Source organism: Vicugna pacos, chromosome 1 (assembly GCF_048564905.1).
Source record: "Vicugna pacos chromosome 1, VicPac4, whole genome shotgun sequence".
Classification (NCBI taxonomy): domain Eukaryota; kingdom Metazoa; phylum Chordata; class Mammalia; order Artiodactyla; family Camelidae; genus Vicugna; species Vicugna pacos.
Window position 1 is genome coordinate 37,736,179 of NC_132987.1, and position 19,911 is coordinate 37,756,089.

General features: G+C 32.6%; 1 long non-coding RNA gene across 4 annotated transcripts in view; it reads right to left on the reverse strand.

Moving 5' to 3' along the window:
- The window catches only part of LOC140696186 (uncharacterized), a 114,631-nt gene extending 106,943 nt beyond the window's left edge, over positions 1-7,688 (reverse strand). For all 4 annotated transcript variants that reach the window (XR_012072323.1, XR_012072322.1, XR_012072321.1 and 1 more), the window contains exons 1-2: positions 7,542-7,688; positions 6,751-6,862 (exon numbers count right to left, since the gene is read on the reverse strand). This is a non-coding gene — a long non-coding RNA (uncharacterized lncRNA). The remainder of the gene's footprint in view (positions 1-6,750; positions 6,863-7,541) is intronic.
- Positions 7,689-19,911: the final 12,223 nt, after the last annotated feature.

Below are 19,911 nucleotides of genomic sequence, written 5' to 3' on the forward strand. Positions count from 1 at the left end.
CGCAGTTGAAACAGAATAATACAACTGGAACAAAGAAGAAGAATGGAGATGGCAAGAATGGAAATTGGGAAAGCAGGTAGGAAAAAGATACTGAAGGACTTCATAGAATATACTGAAGAAATTTAAACTTCATCCTGAAGGCAGTAAGAAAATTTAAGGGAATGGTGATAATTGCTTTTTAGAAAACCTGAGTTCAGTTTTGGACAAATATACATAAGATCTATGTGGAGCTACTCAGTTAGCAGTTTAAGCATTTATTTAATATGTAAGAGGTAATTATGACACAATGCTTGATGAAGTCCCACAAGGAAACATTCTAGAGTGAGAAGAACAGAGAAATAAATGCGAAACCCTGAAGATCTACAACACTTATGTGAATAGAGAAGGAGAATGCAACAGTGAATGAAAATAAACATTCAAGATGATAGATGGAAAGTCAAGACAGACTTGTTTCATAATAGCTCATACTTAAAGAGAGTGATATATTAAATTTTGATGAGAAATTATACAAGTAAGAACTCTAAAAATTGTTCCTTTAAGGAAAAAGCATTCAAAGTGGAATGAGTTAAAAATATAAAAACAATTATGTATCTGTGGGCTACAATTTCATTTTCATAAAAAAAAAGCTGGATATGTAAAGACAAGGAACTGAAAAAATATACATTAATACCGACTGCATGTGGGTTGTTTTAATTCTTGAAATTTAATAGATTTCCCTCAAAATTGTCGTAAGAATAAAAAGCAAAAACAGTCATTGAAATTTTTATTTAAGGAGGCAGAATTTTCAAATTGAAAAAGTTTGTTTAGAATCAGACTTGCCTCAGTTTCAATACCAACTCCTCTACTAATAAATTTTGTTTCATTAAAAACCAATTGAAAAAGCATGGCATCTTATAGAATAGTTTTTATTTTTACTAAATTAAAATGTCATCCTTTCATAGTATAAATCTTGACCCATGCATGATTTTATTATTTATTTTATTTATCTATTTTGTACCATTGCTCCATGATCTAAATCTCAGAAAATAACAATTAAATTGAAACTAAAGGTGAAATGAGCTTGATATTAGAGTAGAATAAATCAGCATCTTAATTAGCTCCTCACATTCTATGTATGTTAATAAAAAAGGCTGGTGTATCACTACTTCTACTACTTCCTCGTTAAACACAGTCAATATTTTAAAATTCTAGAAAAATTGTTATTGGCTTGAATAATCATATTTGGAAATGAGTAAAGATGAAAGTGGAATCTTGGGGCTACAGGAAATTGTGGTGCGTTCAATTCTAGGCCTAGGGAATAAATTTGGGGGAAGAATAGCAAAGTCAACAACAGAAACTCAGAAGGAATTGAAAGCCAAAGCTAGTTACCACAATAGGCATGACTGGAGGAGAAAAACCATTATGAGTAATTGATTTCAGTAACAGTCAAATGGAAAGGATGTCAGACTGACAGAAACTCTTTGAAACTCACTTCCACAACCAAGCCTCCTCCTTTAGTTTCTCCCCACTCCCCCATTTTGCCTTCTTTGTTTTCTTTCTTTCTTTTTTTATCTGTCTTTTGTCTATCTACCAGTCTTCTGTGTAATAATCAGTCTATCTGTCCATCAACTTTTGCATCACTTCTCTGTGTCATAAAATTACTTCCAAAGGCATCTTTATTTAAAAACAGTATTTATATTTCCTCAAGGTCATATATACACATGGCCACACATCTTTCCAGCTGAATGGTCAAAGTATGAATTTGACCAATCCTCATCTTTGAGTTACTGAGGTTGTGTATGTGCCATTTAGGCTACTAACTGAAAATGGCACCATGGATCTACCTTGGACTTCTCATCAAACTCTGCTATTAAAGATAGAAATGTGTAAAAATTTCCTAACACTTAGGAATGTTGTGACTTTAAACTTCAGGGACATATTTTCTTTCATATTTTGAATTCCAATTTGAAGAGTCCAATTCTTGGTGAAGTAAGCAAGATGCTGTGCCAAAAGAGAGACAAAAACACTTCATGTCTTCCATTATTTGTCCTTGAAGATGTGGGCTTATTCCTGGCAGAGAAACTGAACAAATATGAAAGAGAAAGATAAATAGATTCAATACTGAGCACCCATAAACAGACTATAATTCATGGAGAGAGACATACAGGTAGACAAAGAAGCTAGCAAGAAGGTAATTTAAAATTAAAAGTCCAGGGAGAAACTAGAAACCAAAGATCATTATCAGATAAACAATACTGTAGATTCAGAAATGTAGTAATAGGCCTAAATTCACTAGATATATTTGTATTTAAAGTTACTTTGGGAGAGATACTTCTGTGACATGTCCTTTCCTTGCTATACTTTAAAAGTACCATTCAGTTCCCAAATTCATTTTCTTCATGAAAGAATACAACCAACCAATGTGTATTATGATTTGCATACACTTTTTTTCAGGAAGTTACATACTGCAGAGAAGTGCCTAACTAGTCTGTTAGCTTTAATCTCTATCTTTCACATATATATATGATAACATATATATATATTTATTTGATAACTACAAAATTAAGACACATTCGATTCAGTGACTCTTACGCACTGAAACTTAATCACAAAGATTATTTTGGAGAATGGGTTCTTTACTTTTTCAAAACAATGATAGAAAATGTGATTTCAGTTTCACAGGGCTATGGACTTGTAACATATATAAAATATGCAAAGCATACTGGGAAAAAAAAGAAATTTAGAACAACGTAAATGATATACTTTCTTTCCTCTTCATCATTTAGAAGAGTTGTTGATTGCAAATACACAATTTTTAGCCGCTCCTTTATAGTTAAGTTTCTATAATCTATTCCAGAACCTTGAATTCAGCTAAATGTATACAGGTACTTATCAAGTTAGGCAACCCATTTAATTGCAGGAAATATTTCTGTTGTCTCTGCAATCAGTGTGCATTTGAAATCAGCTAGGAGAGCTAAATATAACTTGACTGTCCTCAGTCTTTTCAGCTCTTCATTCTGGGCTTTCTTAGGTAAAATATAGAATCAGAAAATAACATCTTTTGTAACAAGATACGTTTAAACTAATATAATTTTAAATGTTTACATTTCAAACACTGATATCCTTTAACATTTTGAAACACAAATTCATGATTTCTTGGGCCACTCTTCCATATAATTACTCATACAATGAAGTATTTTAATGATATAGACAAAAGCAAGTACTCAAATCAAAAGCAAAATAACACCTATCATTTCAGCACCTACAATGAGGAGGCTTTGCATTTATTATCCCATTCATACAAGAGCCATGAAAGATGGTGCAATTAGTCTAACTCTGTGGAGGACCAGTTATACGAGAAATGCTAATTATACCTAAGGCCACAGAAATGGAATGAGTTATTCTAGATTTGAATGTCAAGTTTATCTAGTTCTGAGGTTATGGATAGAAAATAAAAGGTATTTGCCTGATACATTTTATATTATCTTGTTGGAAAATAAGCTTTAACTGTAGAGATCATGGGTGTTATAGTTTTCTTACATGTAAGAACTATAAAAACTGTAGAAAAAGCTTCACAAAAAACTTAGCATTTTTAAAACCAACTTTTTACATTTGAGCTCAGAGCTCTCAGCTGAGTGATTACAAATAGGTGACTAACTGGTTAGACCTCCAGATATTAGGGACTCTGTTATACTTATTGGAAGAAAAAAATCACAAGGGAGTGCTATATCTTCCTGGCATGTTTTTGTGACAGAATCTTGTACTCGTTAATGAAAATGAAAGAAGAAACTGAATTATTTCTGGCAGAAGATTGTCTTGGTGTATTTCATAATATAACCTTAGGTTAAGTTTGAGTCTTAACTTTTTAGGAACAGTTTACCAAATACATCAACAAAGGATATAAAAATGTATTAAATGCCTACTAGGTGAAAATAATTTTAAAGTCTCGACAAATATTATTTATATGCAAATAAATGAGATATGATTACTTCACCAGGACTTCTAAAATTTTATTATAAAACAATATATATTTTACACATTTCACTAATTTAAACAGTACTAAGAATCTCATCAGATTTTTTTTTTTAAACTTTGCTGCTCAGTTGTTTTTTAAGGAGGTTTATCTCAGAGTGTGAGAAAGGGAGCGGTTTGTCCCACTCTTAAAGACCTAAAGTTTGTAAATGTGGCATTGCCTATCATATTTCTGCTTCACTGGTCTGACACAAGCAAAAACTGAATGGATCCTAGAGAATGACTAGAGACTGCTAATTTAACAAAGTTGTAGCCCGATCAAAACTGTCATGGATTGCACTGTTACTAGATGGTTCAATAAGGATTCAAGTATATGGTGTGTGATCACTGATTTAGTAAATTATTCATTTCTATACTGATAGAAGAGCTGACCAAAAATAGTTCACACTCATATGGAACATACAATAATATTCAGTGACAGTCTGCCTTAGGGATATGTTAACTCTTCTCTTCACTCTCATACTATAATTCAAAAAGATCTGGACTTTCTGCACATTCTGTAGAACATTAAATTGATTCATTATATTGGTGACTTCATGATGATTGGGCACAACGAGCAAGTCTCCTTATTGAGTCTTCTCTTTGACTTTTTCAAAGGCTCAAAAATTCCTCCTTTCCTCCCAAACTATTTTCATTAATAATCTCAAACGAAATCACTTGAGGGAATCTCCTTCATATAAGAACCATTTCTTTCCCACTCTTACAGAGTTAAAACACTAACTTCACATGAGAGAAGAACATGATAGAATAACTGAAAGTTTGCATGACACTAAAGAGCTTCACTCTAACTAAAATACACTTGATCTATTAATGTTTTCACAGGGTGTGACATTTTGGAATAAAAACTTCTGCAGTTGTTCTACATCTACAGAAGCTCTTGACATGTTTAACTAATTGTCATGCTTCAAGCAGCCTTTAAAATGAATATAATGTATTTTCTTTTTTTTCAGTCATTGAAAAAATATTTATTTATTTATTCTGTATATATATTTTTACTGAAGTATAGTCAGTTTATAGTGTGTCAATTTCTGGTGTACAGCATAATGCTTCAGTCATACATGAACATACATTTATGAGTTTTCATATTCTTTTTCACCGTAAGTGGCTACAAGATATTGAACATATTCTTTTTAAAGCAAGATGTATATGTATATGTGTATACATACATACATATACATATACACACACACACATACATACATTACATTCACATGGTTCTCCTGATCTTTGTAATAAGCCTGGTTTGTTACTAAAGAAAATCCAAGTATACTGTGTCTTTCTATACAGAGTTATACAAATTATAGGCTAACTTACAACAAAGTTTAAAATTTGTTAATATAAAAAATTACATTTGTGATGTGTCATCTTTTAAATGAAGATTTTTACTTTTGACTTGTCAAAACCTTTATTTCCCTCATCATATGACAATGATTATCTAAGTGATTTACCAGTATGAACTCATTCCATTCTCATAAATTCCCTAAGAAATAGATACTATCATTACCTACAGTCAATATATGAAGAAGTTGAGGCACAGAGAGGTTAAGAAACTTGCCTGGTGTTACACTGCCAATGAGTAGCTGAGCTGGGTTTTGAACCTAGAAAGTCTAATTCCACACCTTGTCTTCTGGTAAAAAGAATTTATATGTCTGCTTGTTCTCAATTCTGAGTTCTCATAAAAGTTACCAACTTTTTTGAAAGAGATGAAATATTTAAGGAAGTGGGAGAGTCCAAAAGTTAAGTAATAATTTTAAGTGTTTATAGAAGGTTGATGTGATTGAGGAACGTCAACTGTAGATAAAACACAGGAAATAATTTTATTTCCTTTCATGAGGAAACAGAAGAGATTCCAAATCCTTTTTATAATAAATTATAATAGCAAATATGAGATACAGAAAGGAATATAAATAAATAAATTTAATTAAAAAATAAGACACTTGTCAGCTAGGGAACTGAAATTACTCCACTTCAATACTTTTTGATTTGCTGCTATGACGTTCTTGCCCCCTCGCCACCCCGCCCCCCCAAGTAAAGCCTAAGAACTACATTTGAGCCAAAGTATGTGATTTACCAAGGTCCTTCTAATAAGGACAAGGGGGTCTCAGTGACAGGCAGAGCTGTCTGCAGGCCTGAAACACACTACCCTTAGAATTAGGCTCTCCCTACTAGGTCTTTTGTGAACATTCCCAACCTGCTGACCTCATCCTCATTAAGCCACTAATTGTGTAGGAAATGCTACCCGTCAAAACAGACTAACGCTTTCCATAGGACCCTTGGAATATTTTTGCATTCAAGAAGTCTGTCCAGATGCAGCCTTATGTAAACCATAATGTATTTCCAGGCTGATGAGACATCACTTATTCTTCTGTTTATAGGACTTAGTCATGACAGGAACAGATGGCTTTATGGAGAGAGAATCAGAAGGTTTTCATTTCTCGTAGTGGTTTTATAGATTTCAAGAATAGAAAAGCAACATTAGGTTTGAAAATTCTTGTCACATATTTATAATATTTATATACCACAGGGGGGAAAAAGTTTTATAAGGAAATATGTTACATAAAAGGAAACAAAATGAGACTTTAGCCATTTAATTATCCTTGAATGCTAGAAACATTGTATTGCAAATTCTATAGGAAAAATAAATCATATTCATCTCAGAATTCTACCTCAATCAAATTTCAAGGATGAATGCAAAGAGAAAGATCTTGATGCATGCAATATCTTAAGAAGTTTACTCACATAGTTCTGGTTCCTGAGATGGGGCTGGGAAGAGCTAATACAAGCTAAAAAGTGAAAGTTGACTTAAAGAAACTGGAAGGCATGGAGTACAATTCATATAAGGAAAATGAAGCTAGAAAGAAATGAAAAGAGGGTTTATTAGACTGAATTCTTCAAAGATTCACAATTTAATAGTAAACTTTAATTGTTTAAAGGTTGGTTTTTAAAATATGATTCCAACAACACTGTTATATACCAGAGTATTTAATTTGTACGTTAGTACAAATGGTAAAACCCAGTTATTTAAAAGTATTCTACAGACAAAGCTTAGAGGACTTATGTAATATATCTTTCACTATAACTTTATAGTGTGAATGTCATTTGCCCTAATTTTTTAATATTTCATGGTAGATGATAAACGGTAACACTTCTAAAGTTGGTTAATAAAGATTGAAAAGCCCATTAAGTTATTCAAATCATGCAATCACTAAAATAAAAGGTGATGATATAAATGAGAAATAATCATACTGTAAAATGGGAAATGAAGTCAAACTAGTTTAAGTCTGCAAGATTCTTCAGATGTAAACACAGACCATTTCTAATGAAAAATAAATGATAACTCAGAGTCTGGAGCCACAATACCAGAAGAATGAACACAAAAGCCATATAGACTCACTCCCAGGGTGCAGGTAAAGCTTTAATCCAAAAACTGGAGACTTGTGCCAGGCTGTCTTCAGGAACTTCAATGGACCAGTGACCAATATGTCCACCCATTGTTACCCCTTTAAACGGACATTATTTCAAGTCCTTACCTAAAAACTGTATGTTATGTTTGGGAGAATATGGACCAGATAGTTTGTCTCTTTAATTAACAGGTCTTCGAATCCAGAGGAGCCATAACTGAGGAAACTCATCTGTACCTGGCTATGATTTAGATGATGAGACGCAGGAGTTTAAGCCTGAGCCTGATGTCATAATGTCCTGAGAGTTTTGAGGACCTTGGGGAGGTTGAATATATTCTGTATACGAGAAGAGTGTAAATAACTGTGACTATGGTTGAAATACGTTTGAGTGAAAATGGCCACATTTTCTTTGTCACTTCTCCCATTTACATAGGGTGTTTATTTGTCCATACTCATGAATCTGGTCTGGCCTTGACACTGGCTCTGATTACCTAGGCATAGATATTTAGAACTTCAAAGCAGGTTGGTAAGAAATAAAATTTCAGATAGAAATCAAAGAAATATTCATTTCTATTACTGAAAAATTAAACTTGTATTTGTATTGACCCTGTGTATTTAAAATAACCATAAAATTAGGTAGATAAATTAGGAGATATTACAACCTAGTAGAATAATCAATTAAATATGTAACATTTAAAGAGAGGAGAAATTGGGAAATATTTTGTCAAAGAGTATCTAGAATAATCAAGGAATTTAAAAATTTGAAATAGGGAATGGAGTTTATTTTTACTGTACATAATGAGCAATCAATGCTTTAGAATATTTAGAAAATAGTGTGTGGTCTATATTAAGTGGAACACAGTGTCTATAAAAGATGAAGATCAAAACTTAGGGCTTGCTATAGAAGACTTCAAATGCCAGAATGAGGCATTTATTCTTAATTAAAGATTTTACATAATCAGAGCTGTTTCCAAAAAATTAATCTGCTAACATTGTTGAAGTTTGATTGGAATAAAGAAATACAAAACATAGAAAGTCTTGGCACAGGGTTATTGGTTCAGGTGAGAGTTAAAAAGGTTTTGAACTAGAGACATGCCTATGAGAATGCATTATACTCAAAGAACATGGGAAATACAAAACTTGCTCAATCTGGAATTGGTCAGAAAAGTAGTTTGTATACATAAGGGAAAGAAAAAGTGCTCTTTTTATACTAATTATAATTTAAATTAAAACATTATGTTGTTATTTTAGTGTTTCTGAAAAAAGAGTACACTTATTTTTATCTCTACCATGAAAACTATTCTCACTGTACATTTTATGATCTACATAGTTACTCACTGAATGCTATGATGAGAAAATATCTTACTGATGACTCATGTCAGTAATATGATCTGAGCATAAGAAGCTTTAGGAGTACAGCAGAAAAACCTGTTTGGGATATAGCAGTAAAACTTGATGGCTACTTCTATGTTTTCTCTTCTAAATCAAGAGCAATTTGATTTTTTTTGTATTAAAAAATGGTCTCAGTAGAGTAAGACTTTTCTAAATCACTAACTATATTTAAAATATCTCTGAATGGGCTCATAAACTTGTGTTAAATTATATACTTAGATTTGACTTTGGTCTCTCCTCCACTAGTATTTTAACTTAAATAGAAGATATTGTGCAGAACTATTCCTTGGATTCAACCTGTCAGCTTAACATTTATGAAATGGATCACAAATGCAACCCACCTCACTTTACATTTTTTACCTTAGATATTCATTCATATTCAGTTATTCTGTTGTCTGTCTTTTTCCAACCCCTAGAGAAGTGTCTCATCCTTTGAATTCTCCACTGGTTAAAAAAATAAGACATAAACTATTCTATTATGCATTTCAAATGTATTCCCAGTTCACTTGTTGTATGAATTCACATTTAAAACTTGTATTTTCAAAAAGGAAGAGAGAAAAATGTTTTAGTAAAATAACATACTCCACATAACCCTCTCCAGCCTAGTGGTATAATGTGATAAATATAATCTATGGGTAAAATCTAGTTTTTATATTTCATCTTAGTATTTAAAAAGTAGTCTTAAATTATTTTGCATGTGCTTCCAGCAATATTGGGGGGGGGCTGGAGACTTACTTCCTTACACAAATGAGTAAGGGGAAAGAAGTGGCATGTCTTTTCTAAGGTTTAAGCAGTAAGTGATTAATAATGACTCTCACTGGTTTAAGAGTGTCAAGGGAGAATAAATTGAAGTAATTGTTTTACGGAGTTTGCTTTGTAAAAATCTCTGGGCCTTCTCCCAAACATTCTGCCATAAATCTGTCCATGTGACACTTCTCTGCCAATTGAAATGTGACCTACATAAAAAATCACATTGGTGACAAATAATTTCACGATGTATACATAGAAAATCATCTTATTGTACACTTTAAATATATAGAACTTTAATGTCAATCTCAATCTCAAAAAGACAAATCAACCATTAAACTAACCTTTCCTGACACTCAATAAGTGGTAACTAGAGGGACTGGAAGATCTGTGGAGTAAAAGAGACTTATTATGAATCTCTAACTAACCAACTTTTACATATTTATTATTTTATTCCAATTCTCAGAATCATGACTTTAGTTTCCTAAGATTATTTTTCTTTGTTGTTCTTTATTTTATTTTGATTGGGATAATCCTTGGAACACAGAGAACATTTTTGATGGATCACTGTGGTTCCCTTAAACAGCTAGATCATGAATGATGTCATCTGATCAAAGAAAATTTCTCAATAATGATAATAAATCACTCTTATGGGTTTTAAGTAAAAAGATCAACAGTAAAATTATATAAAAGTATTTTTATTGTATAAAAAAAGAAAAAAGAGGAAGTCCTTAGAATTATACTCAAAGATGTGATCAATGTTTACAGAATAAGACTTAACCCTAGATTTTTGTGATTAAAGTCTACAAAGACCTGTCATTAATTAATTTCTAGTATGGACATTTTAACAATGTTAATCTTCCCAATCCATGAGCACAGAATATCTTTCCATTTCTTTGTGTCCTCTTCAATTTCTTTCAACAATGTCTTATAGTTTTCAGGGTTCAGATCTTTCACCTCCTTTGTTAAATTTTATTCTTTTTGTTGTAATTGTAAATAGGTTTATTGTCTTAATTTCTTTTTCTGCTAGTTTGTTTTTAGTGTATAGACATGCAACAGATTTTTAAATATTGATTTTGTACTCTGGAAGTTTAATATATTTGTTTATTATTTCTAATAGTTTTTGAGTGGTGTCTTTAGGGTATTCTAGATGTAAAATGATGTCATCCACAGAGAGTGACCATTTCACTTCTTCCTTTCTAACTTGGATCCCTCTAATTTATTTCTCTTTCCAAATTGTTCTGGCTAGGACTTCAATACTATGTTGAATACGAATGGTGAGAAAACGGCATCCTTGTCTTGTTCCTGATCTTAGAGGAAAAGCTTTCAGGTTTTCCTGAGTATGATGCTAGCTGTGTGTTTATCATATATGGTCTTTATTACATTGAAGCATGTTCCTTATATTTTCTTAAGTTTTTAATCATAAATGAGGATTACTTTATCTGTATGTATTGAGATGATCATATTACTTTTATCTTTATAATTTTACTAACATGGTGTACCATGTTGATTAATAAATGGATGCTGAACATCCCATGGTGTATGATCCTTTAATGTATTGTTATATTCAGTTATGAATACTTTGTTGAGGGTTTTTGCATCTGTGTTCATTAGATATACTTATTTAGAAGCTTATGGAAATGGCATTTGAGAAAGAACAGTCTCTTCAATTAATAATTTTGGGAAAACTGAAAAGCCACATGTAAAAGTCTGAAATTAAACCACTATCTCACATTGTACACAAAAATCAACTCAAAAAGAAACTGAATGAAAGATGTGACACCATAAAACACATGTAAGAAAACATAGGCAGTATGGTGTCTGACATCAGTGTTAACAAGATCTTTCTCAACATGTTTCCTCAGGCAAGGGAAACAAAAGCAAAAATAAAAGGGACTACATCAAGCTAAAAACCTTCTACACAACAAGGGAAACCATCAACAAAATGAAAAGACAACATACAGAATGGGAGAAAATATGTGTAAATCATATATCTGATAAGAAATTCAAACCCAGAATATATAAAGAACTCCTCATTCAACTAAGCAATTAAAAGCAAACAACTTGATTGAGAAATGAGCAAAAGAACTGAGTAGATGTTTTTCCAAAGACATACAGATGGTCAATATGCACATGAAAAGATGTTCAACATCACTAAATATTAGGGAAATAAAATACACACACATACACAATGGAATACTACTTAAGTATAAAAAAGATGAAATTTCTCCACATGGCAACGTGAATGGACCCTGAGGGTGTTATGCTAAGTAAAATAAGTTATATAGAGGAAAAAATACCATATTATTTCACTCATATGCGGAATATGAAAATTAAGAAAAAATTTAAATAAATGGAGAAACCAAACCAAACAAAAACAAACACATAAATAGCAAAAAATAGAGTAGTGGTTACCAGAGGGCACAGTGGTTTAGGAGAGGATAAAATGGTAAAGGGGGTGAACTGTACACAGCCAGACAGAAAATAAACTGTTGGTGGGAGAAACTTGTAGTGCATACAGAAGGCAAAATACATGAAACTTATATAATGTTTTAAACCAATGTTACCTCAATAAATTACATATGAAACTCATACTGGACTTATATAATGTTTTAAACCAATGTTACTTCAATAAATTAAAAATTAAATTAAGAAAATGTTTTTCTAGTAATTTATTGACAGCTACTTTTTGGAAGACATGATAAGTTACTGTGAAATATGCTGCTAAACAATAAGAAATTTACTATGGTATTTGAATGTTTTAGCTGTTAGGCAAAAGTAAATATATATAGTCATGTATTTTTAAAATAATTATTTGAATCATTTTACTCTGTGTTAAATTTGAGAACCTAATACTTGATAAAGAATTAAGGAAAAGATATTTATCATGCAATATTAGCCTTGTCATTACAACCATTCATAAAGTTGTATTTTTCTGAACTTGATACTATACATTTCCATAAGCTTCTAAATAAGATTTAATCAAATATATCAATTTTTTTGAAAGGAAAAAGATAATGAAGTACAATTTGATACCTAATCAAACAGTAAATTATCTTTTTTAAAAAGGCTAAATACTGTGCCTAACTTTCATAATCAACGCATTTACTGTCCTAATTTTATGTGCTATTAAGCTTATACACAGTAGGCATGATGTTTAGTATCTTATCAAAACTTAGATATTAGCAGAGAAAGAAGAAAGATTAAGGTTGCCTAATGTTTCCAAAATTATTTCATTTCTTGCTGTTCTCTGTTCATTGATGGTTATGACTAAAGACAGTAATGGGTATGTTTCTGGAAAATTAGAATTTCATAACAAACTTCAGTATTGCATATTTCTCTACATAAGAAAAAAATCTCATATCTGCTAACCCCATCATTCTATTATATTTCATTAACTATTTTACATACGTCCACCCCAATTTAGCAATCTAGAACTTCTACAGAGATGAGTAAATAGAGAACAATTATAATAATAAACTAAATGACATTTTATGTAGAATGGTATCTGGGTGGCCTCACAATTGGAATTTTTTAACAGCAACAGTCAAGCTTTCTATGTATGTATGTATGCTTAGTTTTTTTAATATGGTAAGAATACTTAACATGAGATCTACCCTCTTAACAGATTATGTATACAACTCTTAACTATAGGCAAAATTTTATACAGAGCAAATCGCTAGAACTTATTCATCTTGTATTACTGAAATGTTCCACTGGTTCACTAATTTCTGATTTCCTCATTCTCTTTGTTCCTAGAAAACACTGTTCTGCTCTCTGCTTCTATGAGTTTGACTATTTTAGATACCTCACTTTAAGTGGAAGTATGCAATATTTGTCCTTCTATGATTGGCTTACTTCACTTAGCATAGTGTCCTCAAGGTTCATCGGTGCTTTTGCATACTGCAGGATTTCCTTCTTTCTTAAAGCTGAGTACTATTTCATTTTATACTACATATTCTTTATCAATTCATTTGTTAATGAACACAGGTTATTTCCACATCTCAGCTATTATGAATAGTTCTGAAATGAACATGTGAGTACTAACATCTCTCTGAGATCCTGATTTCAACTCTTTTGAATAAATACCCAGAAGTGGGATGGCTGGATCACATGGTAGCTCTATTTTTAATATTTTGAGGAACCCCCATGCCATTTTCCATAGTGGCTGCATCATTTTGCATTCCCAGTGTACAAAGTTTTAATTTGTCCATATCCTCACCAATAGTTCTTGTCTTTGGAGTTTTGTTTTTGTTTTTGTTTTGTTTTTGTCTTGTTTTGTTTTTTGGTAAGAGCCATCGTATCAGGTGTGAGGTAATACCTCATTGTGGTTTTGATTTGCGTTTGTCTGATACAGGTGATGTCAAGCATTTTTTCACATACCTACTAACCATTTTTTACGTGTTCTTTAGAGAAATGTCTTATTATTCTTACTAGTCTCTCCTTTTTTCCCACTTTTCCTTTTTTCTCTCCTTCCTTTCTCCCTTCCTCCCCCCTTCTTCCTCCTCCTCGCTTGGTTCTCTCTCTCTCTTCCCTTCCTTTCTTCTCTTTCCTTCTGTAACAAGGTGAGGGAAGGATTCAGTATTGCTGATTTTTTATGAAGCATCCTTTTCCTAATGTGTATCTGTGTCTCTAATGTGTGAGCATATCCATACATTTTCTTTTTTAGAGCCTACATACCAGAGGACTTCTTGAAAAAATAAAATAAGTACTTGAAGTAATTATTTTCCTTCATCATAGAGAAAAGAAAGAAGCCTACAAATAACTTTTTCTTTATTTTCTGGTAGCCTGCCACAGATGAAGTTTATACTAATTAGAAACCGTCTGGAGGCATGAGAGCAGATTGAGCCTTCGGCTGGAAGTGCTTCCTGACAGGTGGTTCACCACAAAGCAACATTACAATTACCTAACACACTGTTTGATTTGTGTAAACCTCATTACCACTCACATTATTTAATGAACTATGAGCATTCCTTCACCTCCCTGCAGATTGCAGTGCTCCATTTCCATTTCAATTCAGCAATGAAGACTTCATGGTTTAAACCTATTTGCTTTTTTAAGCAAATATTGCTTTGAATTTATAATTCTGAATTTGAATAGAAGTTTTAAAATTCCTACCTAAACCCAATCAGTGAGACAGGCATGCAAAGTTTGTTCATAATATTAATATTATTAAGGTTTAACCTCTTGGGTTATAGTTCCCCCCTGAATAAAAGAGTAAAACTGATTTTTCCCAATATGTAAGAACGTGTATGCTCAGTGTGTGTTCCCAGGTGTAGTGAGGTGGAAAAGAAGCAATTATCCAGATTCAAGCCTCCAACCACAAAACTGCCTCAATTCTTAAGTTTTCTTTGTATGTGCCTGCATAATCTGAAAGTCCATTTGAATGAAACCAAAATGTTATATTTTCTTTTTAAAAAGTCTTTCTTTGTATCTACCTTAGCCTAACAGTTCATGTTTTAATATCTTATGAATTTTCTGGTCTGAAAACAGAACAAAAGTTTATTTAAAGTTTCCAAGAGAAGTGATTCTGACAAAAAGACTTGATAACAATAGTGTTTTCTATAACTTATTCCATAAAAATTATTTTTCTAGGTTGCCTTATGTACCTAGCATTGTGTCACATCCTTATAATAAACAGACTCATGATTTCTTTTTACTGCATGGAGCTAAAGTTCTATCAGTTTTCAAGTTGAACAAAATTTCACTTCAACATACTTTCCAGGTATTTATCACTGTTGTCTACTTACAGAAGTTTCCATTCCTATCAAATGGTTTAATTAATAACCCTAGACAGTCCCCTATTCTAGAAATGCCCTCCTAAAGGCACCCTCTATTTTTTAATTCCCATGCTCACTTATCAGCAAGGAAGCAACTGAGGCCAGTTCTGCCGGACTTCAAAGACTGATTCTTCAACATTGTCTCTCTGACTTTCCACATCCAGCAAAAATACTCTATAAGTCCTGATAACCTAACCACGCTGCAGTTACCACCTACCACTCCCCCAATCCATGACATAATACAAAAGTTGCTCACTTGTGGTTCATTTCCAATGTAGTTTCTAGAAAATCTGTTCATTGGAGACACTCAGAAACTCCATCAAATGGAAGCTTCGTCTGTACATATATTTCTATTATCACAGGGGTGAGATAAATAGAAAGTGATATATCATAGAGTAACTGTGGTAGATTAAAAATGAAATTTTTACTCCTATTCCTTTTATTAAGTGATGGAGTTTAATCCCTGTCCTTTGAATCTGCCTGATCCCTGTCTGAATTCCTAATTTAGAAATTGGGAGTTATAATAAGATGTGTGAAGGTGCTACATTTTGGGGTGGTTTATCACACAGCAATACACAAGCAGAGCAGACTCTTAAAGCCTTCACTCAATGACACGTGTTCATTTCCTCTCATGATAAACTGGCCAAATTAATGCCAAATTTGTATGATCAAATTCAATGATTGTAACTCTCATGATTATAACAAATAACACTTTTTTTAAAAGCACTCTGCCTCCAGAATATTTTAGAGATTATTTAATTGGCAATACTTGGGTGCTTCTCTTGGTATATTTTCTATTATTTTGAATTGCTATCTTAATATTTTCCTTCAATATTGTCTTTAATGATTTGTTGTAGAATGTGTTCTAATCCCTAAAACATAAAGATACCAGAAAAAAATAAAAAGACAACTCAAATAGAGAAGCAGTATGAGCCAAGTCAACAAGGCAGGGATGACCACTGTGGGTAAAAGTAATAGTAGATTTAGAAGAGGAACTGAAAATTAGAAACATTAGAGAAAAGATATCAGACAGACTAGGCTGGTAGTAAATGGTAATAGAGCTGGAATACCAGACAGATGGTTTTGTGTATATTTGATATATTAATTTTGGTAAGTATTAGATCATAATTAGTATGAATTTGAGCACAGCCTTCTCTGGCAAAGATGCAGTTTAACTGAGTCTGAAGAAAACAGAACTACAGAGTTACTAGAAGCTGTTCTGTAATTCGTACGTTCTAGAAGGAAGCCAGGGTCACCCCCAAATACGCCCCTTTGACATAAAAATTATCCTGAAGACAATTAAGAAGCAGTAAACCCAGAAAAAGCTCTGCCATTCTATGCCTAAAGACAGGACATAAATCTTCCTTATACTGGACAGACTTAGCCTAAAAACCACACCAGAGGAATCCACAAACAAAACTCACTCCCTTCATTTTGTTTCCCCCCATGTATTTTCCTTCCCGCAGTTTGCTGCCCTTGGAAGCCTAAAACTGCTCTCCTTTGTCATATCATTTTCTGTACATTTATTGTTTCGTGTTGAAGATGTCACATAAGCTGCAGTCCTAAACCACTACTTTTGAGTGACTTTTCTTTTAGGTTTCTCCCACGTCATATAACCACACACACTGATAAAGAGTTTGTTTCTCTTCTTAATCTTTTTGTTAAAGAGTATCAGCTGAAAAGCTAGGATGGCTAGAGGTGAAGTTTTGCCTTGCCTACAGAGACAGTATTAGCAGTGGTGGTAATAGAAAGATAAAAAATAATCTGAAAAAATCTTCAAAATGCCAGGAGCAAATGATGCTTATAAGGCTTCTATATGAATACAAGATACCTTGGCTGGGAACCTGGAAGGATAAATTGTACTGCCACAATAGAACGGAAGAGTTTAGAAGGCAAGCTATATTACATCAGAAAGTGGAATCAATTTGTAGATTTATCCTGTATGAATTAGGGTATCTATCCCAAGACAAGTAAATTAAAATAAGAAAATCAAAATCAAAATAGAAAATAAAACATTCAAGGAAAAATAAAAACAGTAAGTATTGAGAAATTCAAAAGGACTTATTTTTTTCTGGGGTGCATGTGTGATTTTAGTCTTCAGCTAAAGCAATTTACTAATGTCTATCATTTGAAAAAATAACAGAAATTCAATTCCCAGAGTTTAAAAGAAAATAGTAATCAACTATTTACTATATAATTGTATACTATATATCTACTGAGTACCTACTCACAAAAAATTATACATAATAAAGCTAAACATAATAAAAACTTACACAAAGTGAAAACCTTTGACAACGTACTAAATCACACGTGTACAAAGCTGAAATACTCGATGTATGCCACATGCTAAACTATGAGATTCTGTTAAAATTTCACTCTATTAAGTGAAAAAAAAATGTGGTCATTTGAATGAAGTCTTTAAGAATCTACGTGCAATGTTATACTATCCCATGTCAGATTTTTGGTGGGAATGTGCAAGAAGTTTGGTGTGGGCAAATTTTTAAATGAATAAGAAAAATCTTTCTCAGTAAGTGAACGCAAAGATTACACAGGTTCAAATAACTGAAAAGGTTCACAAGCCATACTCATGAGGCTTTTATTGAAATATAAATAATAAAATACAGAAGGGAAAAGAGAGCTCAGGTAAGCACTTAAGTGCTGATGGTGTCTGAGACACAACCAAGTACAAGCTCCAGAGCATCCTTTTCATTCACATAAGGCCACACTTAGTCTCTGGACTGTTCTCGGGGAGCTTAGGCATAAGTGTCTGGAGGTGTCTTCTATTTCCATCTAGTCACATAACCAGTCAAGCTGCCTAATTTTAATTCCACGTCATGAAATTTCCTGTTATTATATATTTTTAAAAAGCATGATTTTTAAAAATGATATAGAGTATCTTCATATAGATCTACCTTCATTTAAAACATTATCAAAAAGATAATTACTTCTCTTTTTTTATACTTGGTAATTTTTGCATAATTTTTAATAATTATTCTATAACATCACAATCATAAATAATCCTGCAATTTAAAAGGAAAAAAAAAAAGCCAACAGAAAGCCATCAACAAACAAAGCCCTGGAAGCTACAGAGGGGGATTTTGTTGGTTTGGAAAGGCTCCCTCACTATGTTATCTTGATCAAGAGTCAAAGCCAGATTTTTAGGAGTCATCAGAGAGAAGGATAGAGTTGTCTTCCTCCAGCTGTAAAATACTGTATATCCTACATACTGGGAGAGTATGAAAAAATCCTAAGTGATTATCTGTTTTTTCAATAAGGTTTGAAATCAACTTTAGAAATGTATGTATTCTTTGAATAATGACACACTGAAAATGTTGCTGTTTATGGAAATTTAACAGCTAAACGGAACGAGAACTAGAATGGACATGAACCAGACTAAATTTTTCCATAAAACCCATTAAGTTGTCTCATTTTTACAGAAAATTTCCATTTTCTTTCATGTGTAAAATAAAGTTTTTCTTTTCAATTGAATTTTAGGATACAATCATGAAAACTTGTGTAAAACAGAATTCCAAAGCATTGGAAATGTTTTCTAAGAATACAGCCAAATGATTTTTAAGTATCTTTTGCAGGTAGACCTTGGGGAAAATTGTATACACTAAATTTGCCCATGATGGTTTAACTCTTCCATTATCTTCTTTTCCTTCCTGTACAAGTTCTATTCAGTATTATTTTCTCTAAATTCCAACATTAGTAATGGGGGGGGGGATAAAAACAGTTTGCCAGTAATTCTCTTCTTACCTGATTCCTAAGGGGCCATTCCCAAGGGAAGAAAAAAGAGCAAGTGACCCAGGCTAATGTCCCTGTCAACACAGTCTTATGGGAAAATAAGTAACATTCTCTAGAGGGAGAATCTATTGCTATGGAATATTCTCAACAGATGTCCCTGGCAAAGGATTGCTTACGATGGGGGAATGCAGAATCTGTGGATCTGTGAGGCATGGCTCCTTGAGGAATGCCACATAAGCTATACAACTCTTTGGGTATAAAATGAGGTTGTCTACTTTGGGCCACAGAGGGTCCATCTGATATAAGAAAGGACAGGAGGGAGGGTTGTAATGTGTGTGTGTGTGTGTGTGCATGCACGCAATTGGGGTAGAAAGGAGGGAAGGGCAATTCTCACCATGTCATGGACCTTTCTCGGCTTTTTCTAAGCTTCTTGATTTCCTAGACCCTTGAAATCTTAATACATGTGACTCTGATTTAGCAAACTAATCCATTGTAATAGCTCAGTAACTTATAGTATTCTGTGCTTTGCTGTGGCTAATAGAATTATCCTAAGGGATACTTCCATTTGGACAGGTGATAAATGCTTGAAATACATAACTTGTTTCTAATTTTAGAATGTCATTCATTTGCAAAGACAGCATAATAGACGGATTAAGCAAAAAGCCTATTGTTTTTTAGTTTTCTTTTGTTTTTCTGTTTTATTTTAATAAGAAGGCCTGAGTTATCAGCTCTTCTGAGTATTGATTTTACTGTCCTCTCTGACTTGTGATCCAACATTGTTTCCCTTTTCAATTTTCCTGGCTTCATCATCACTATGGGACCTTTTTATTTTT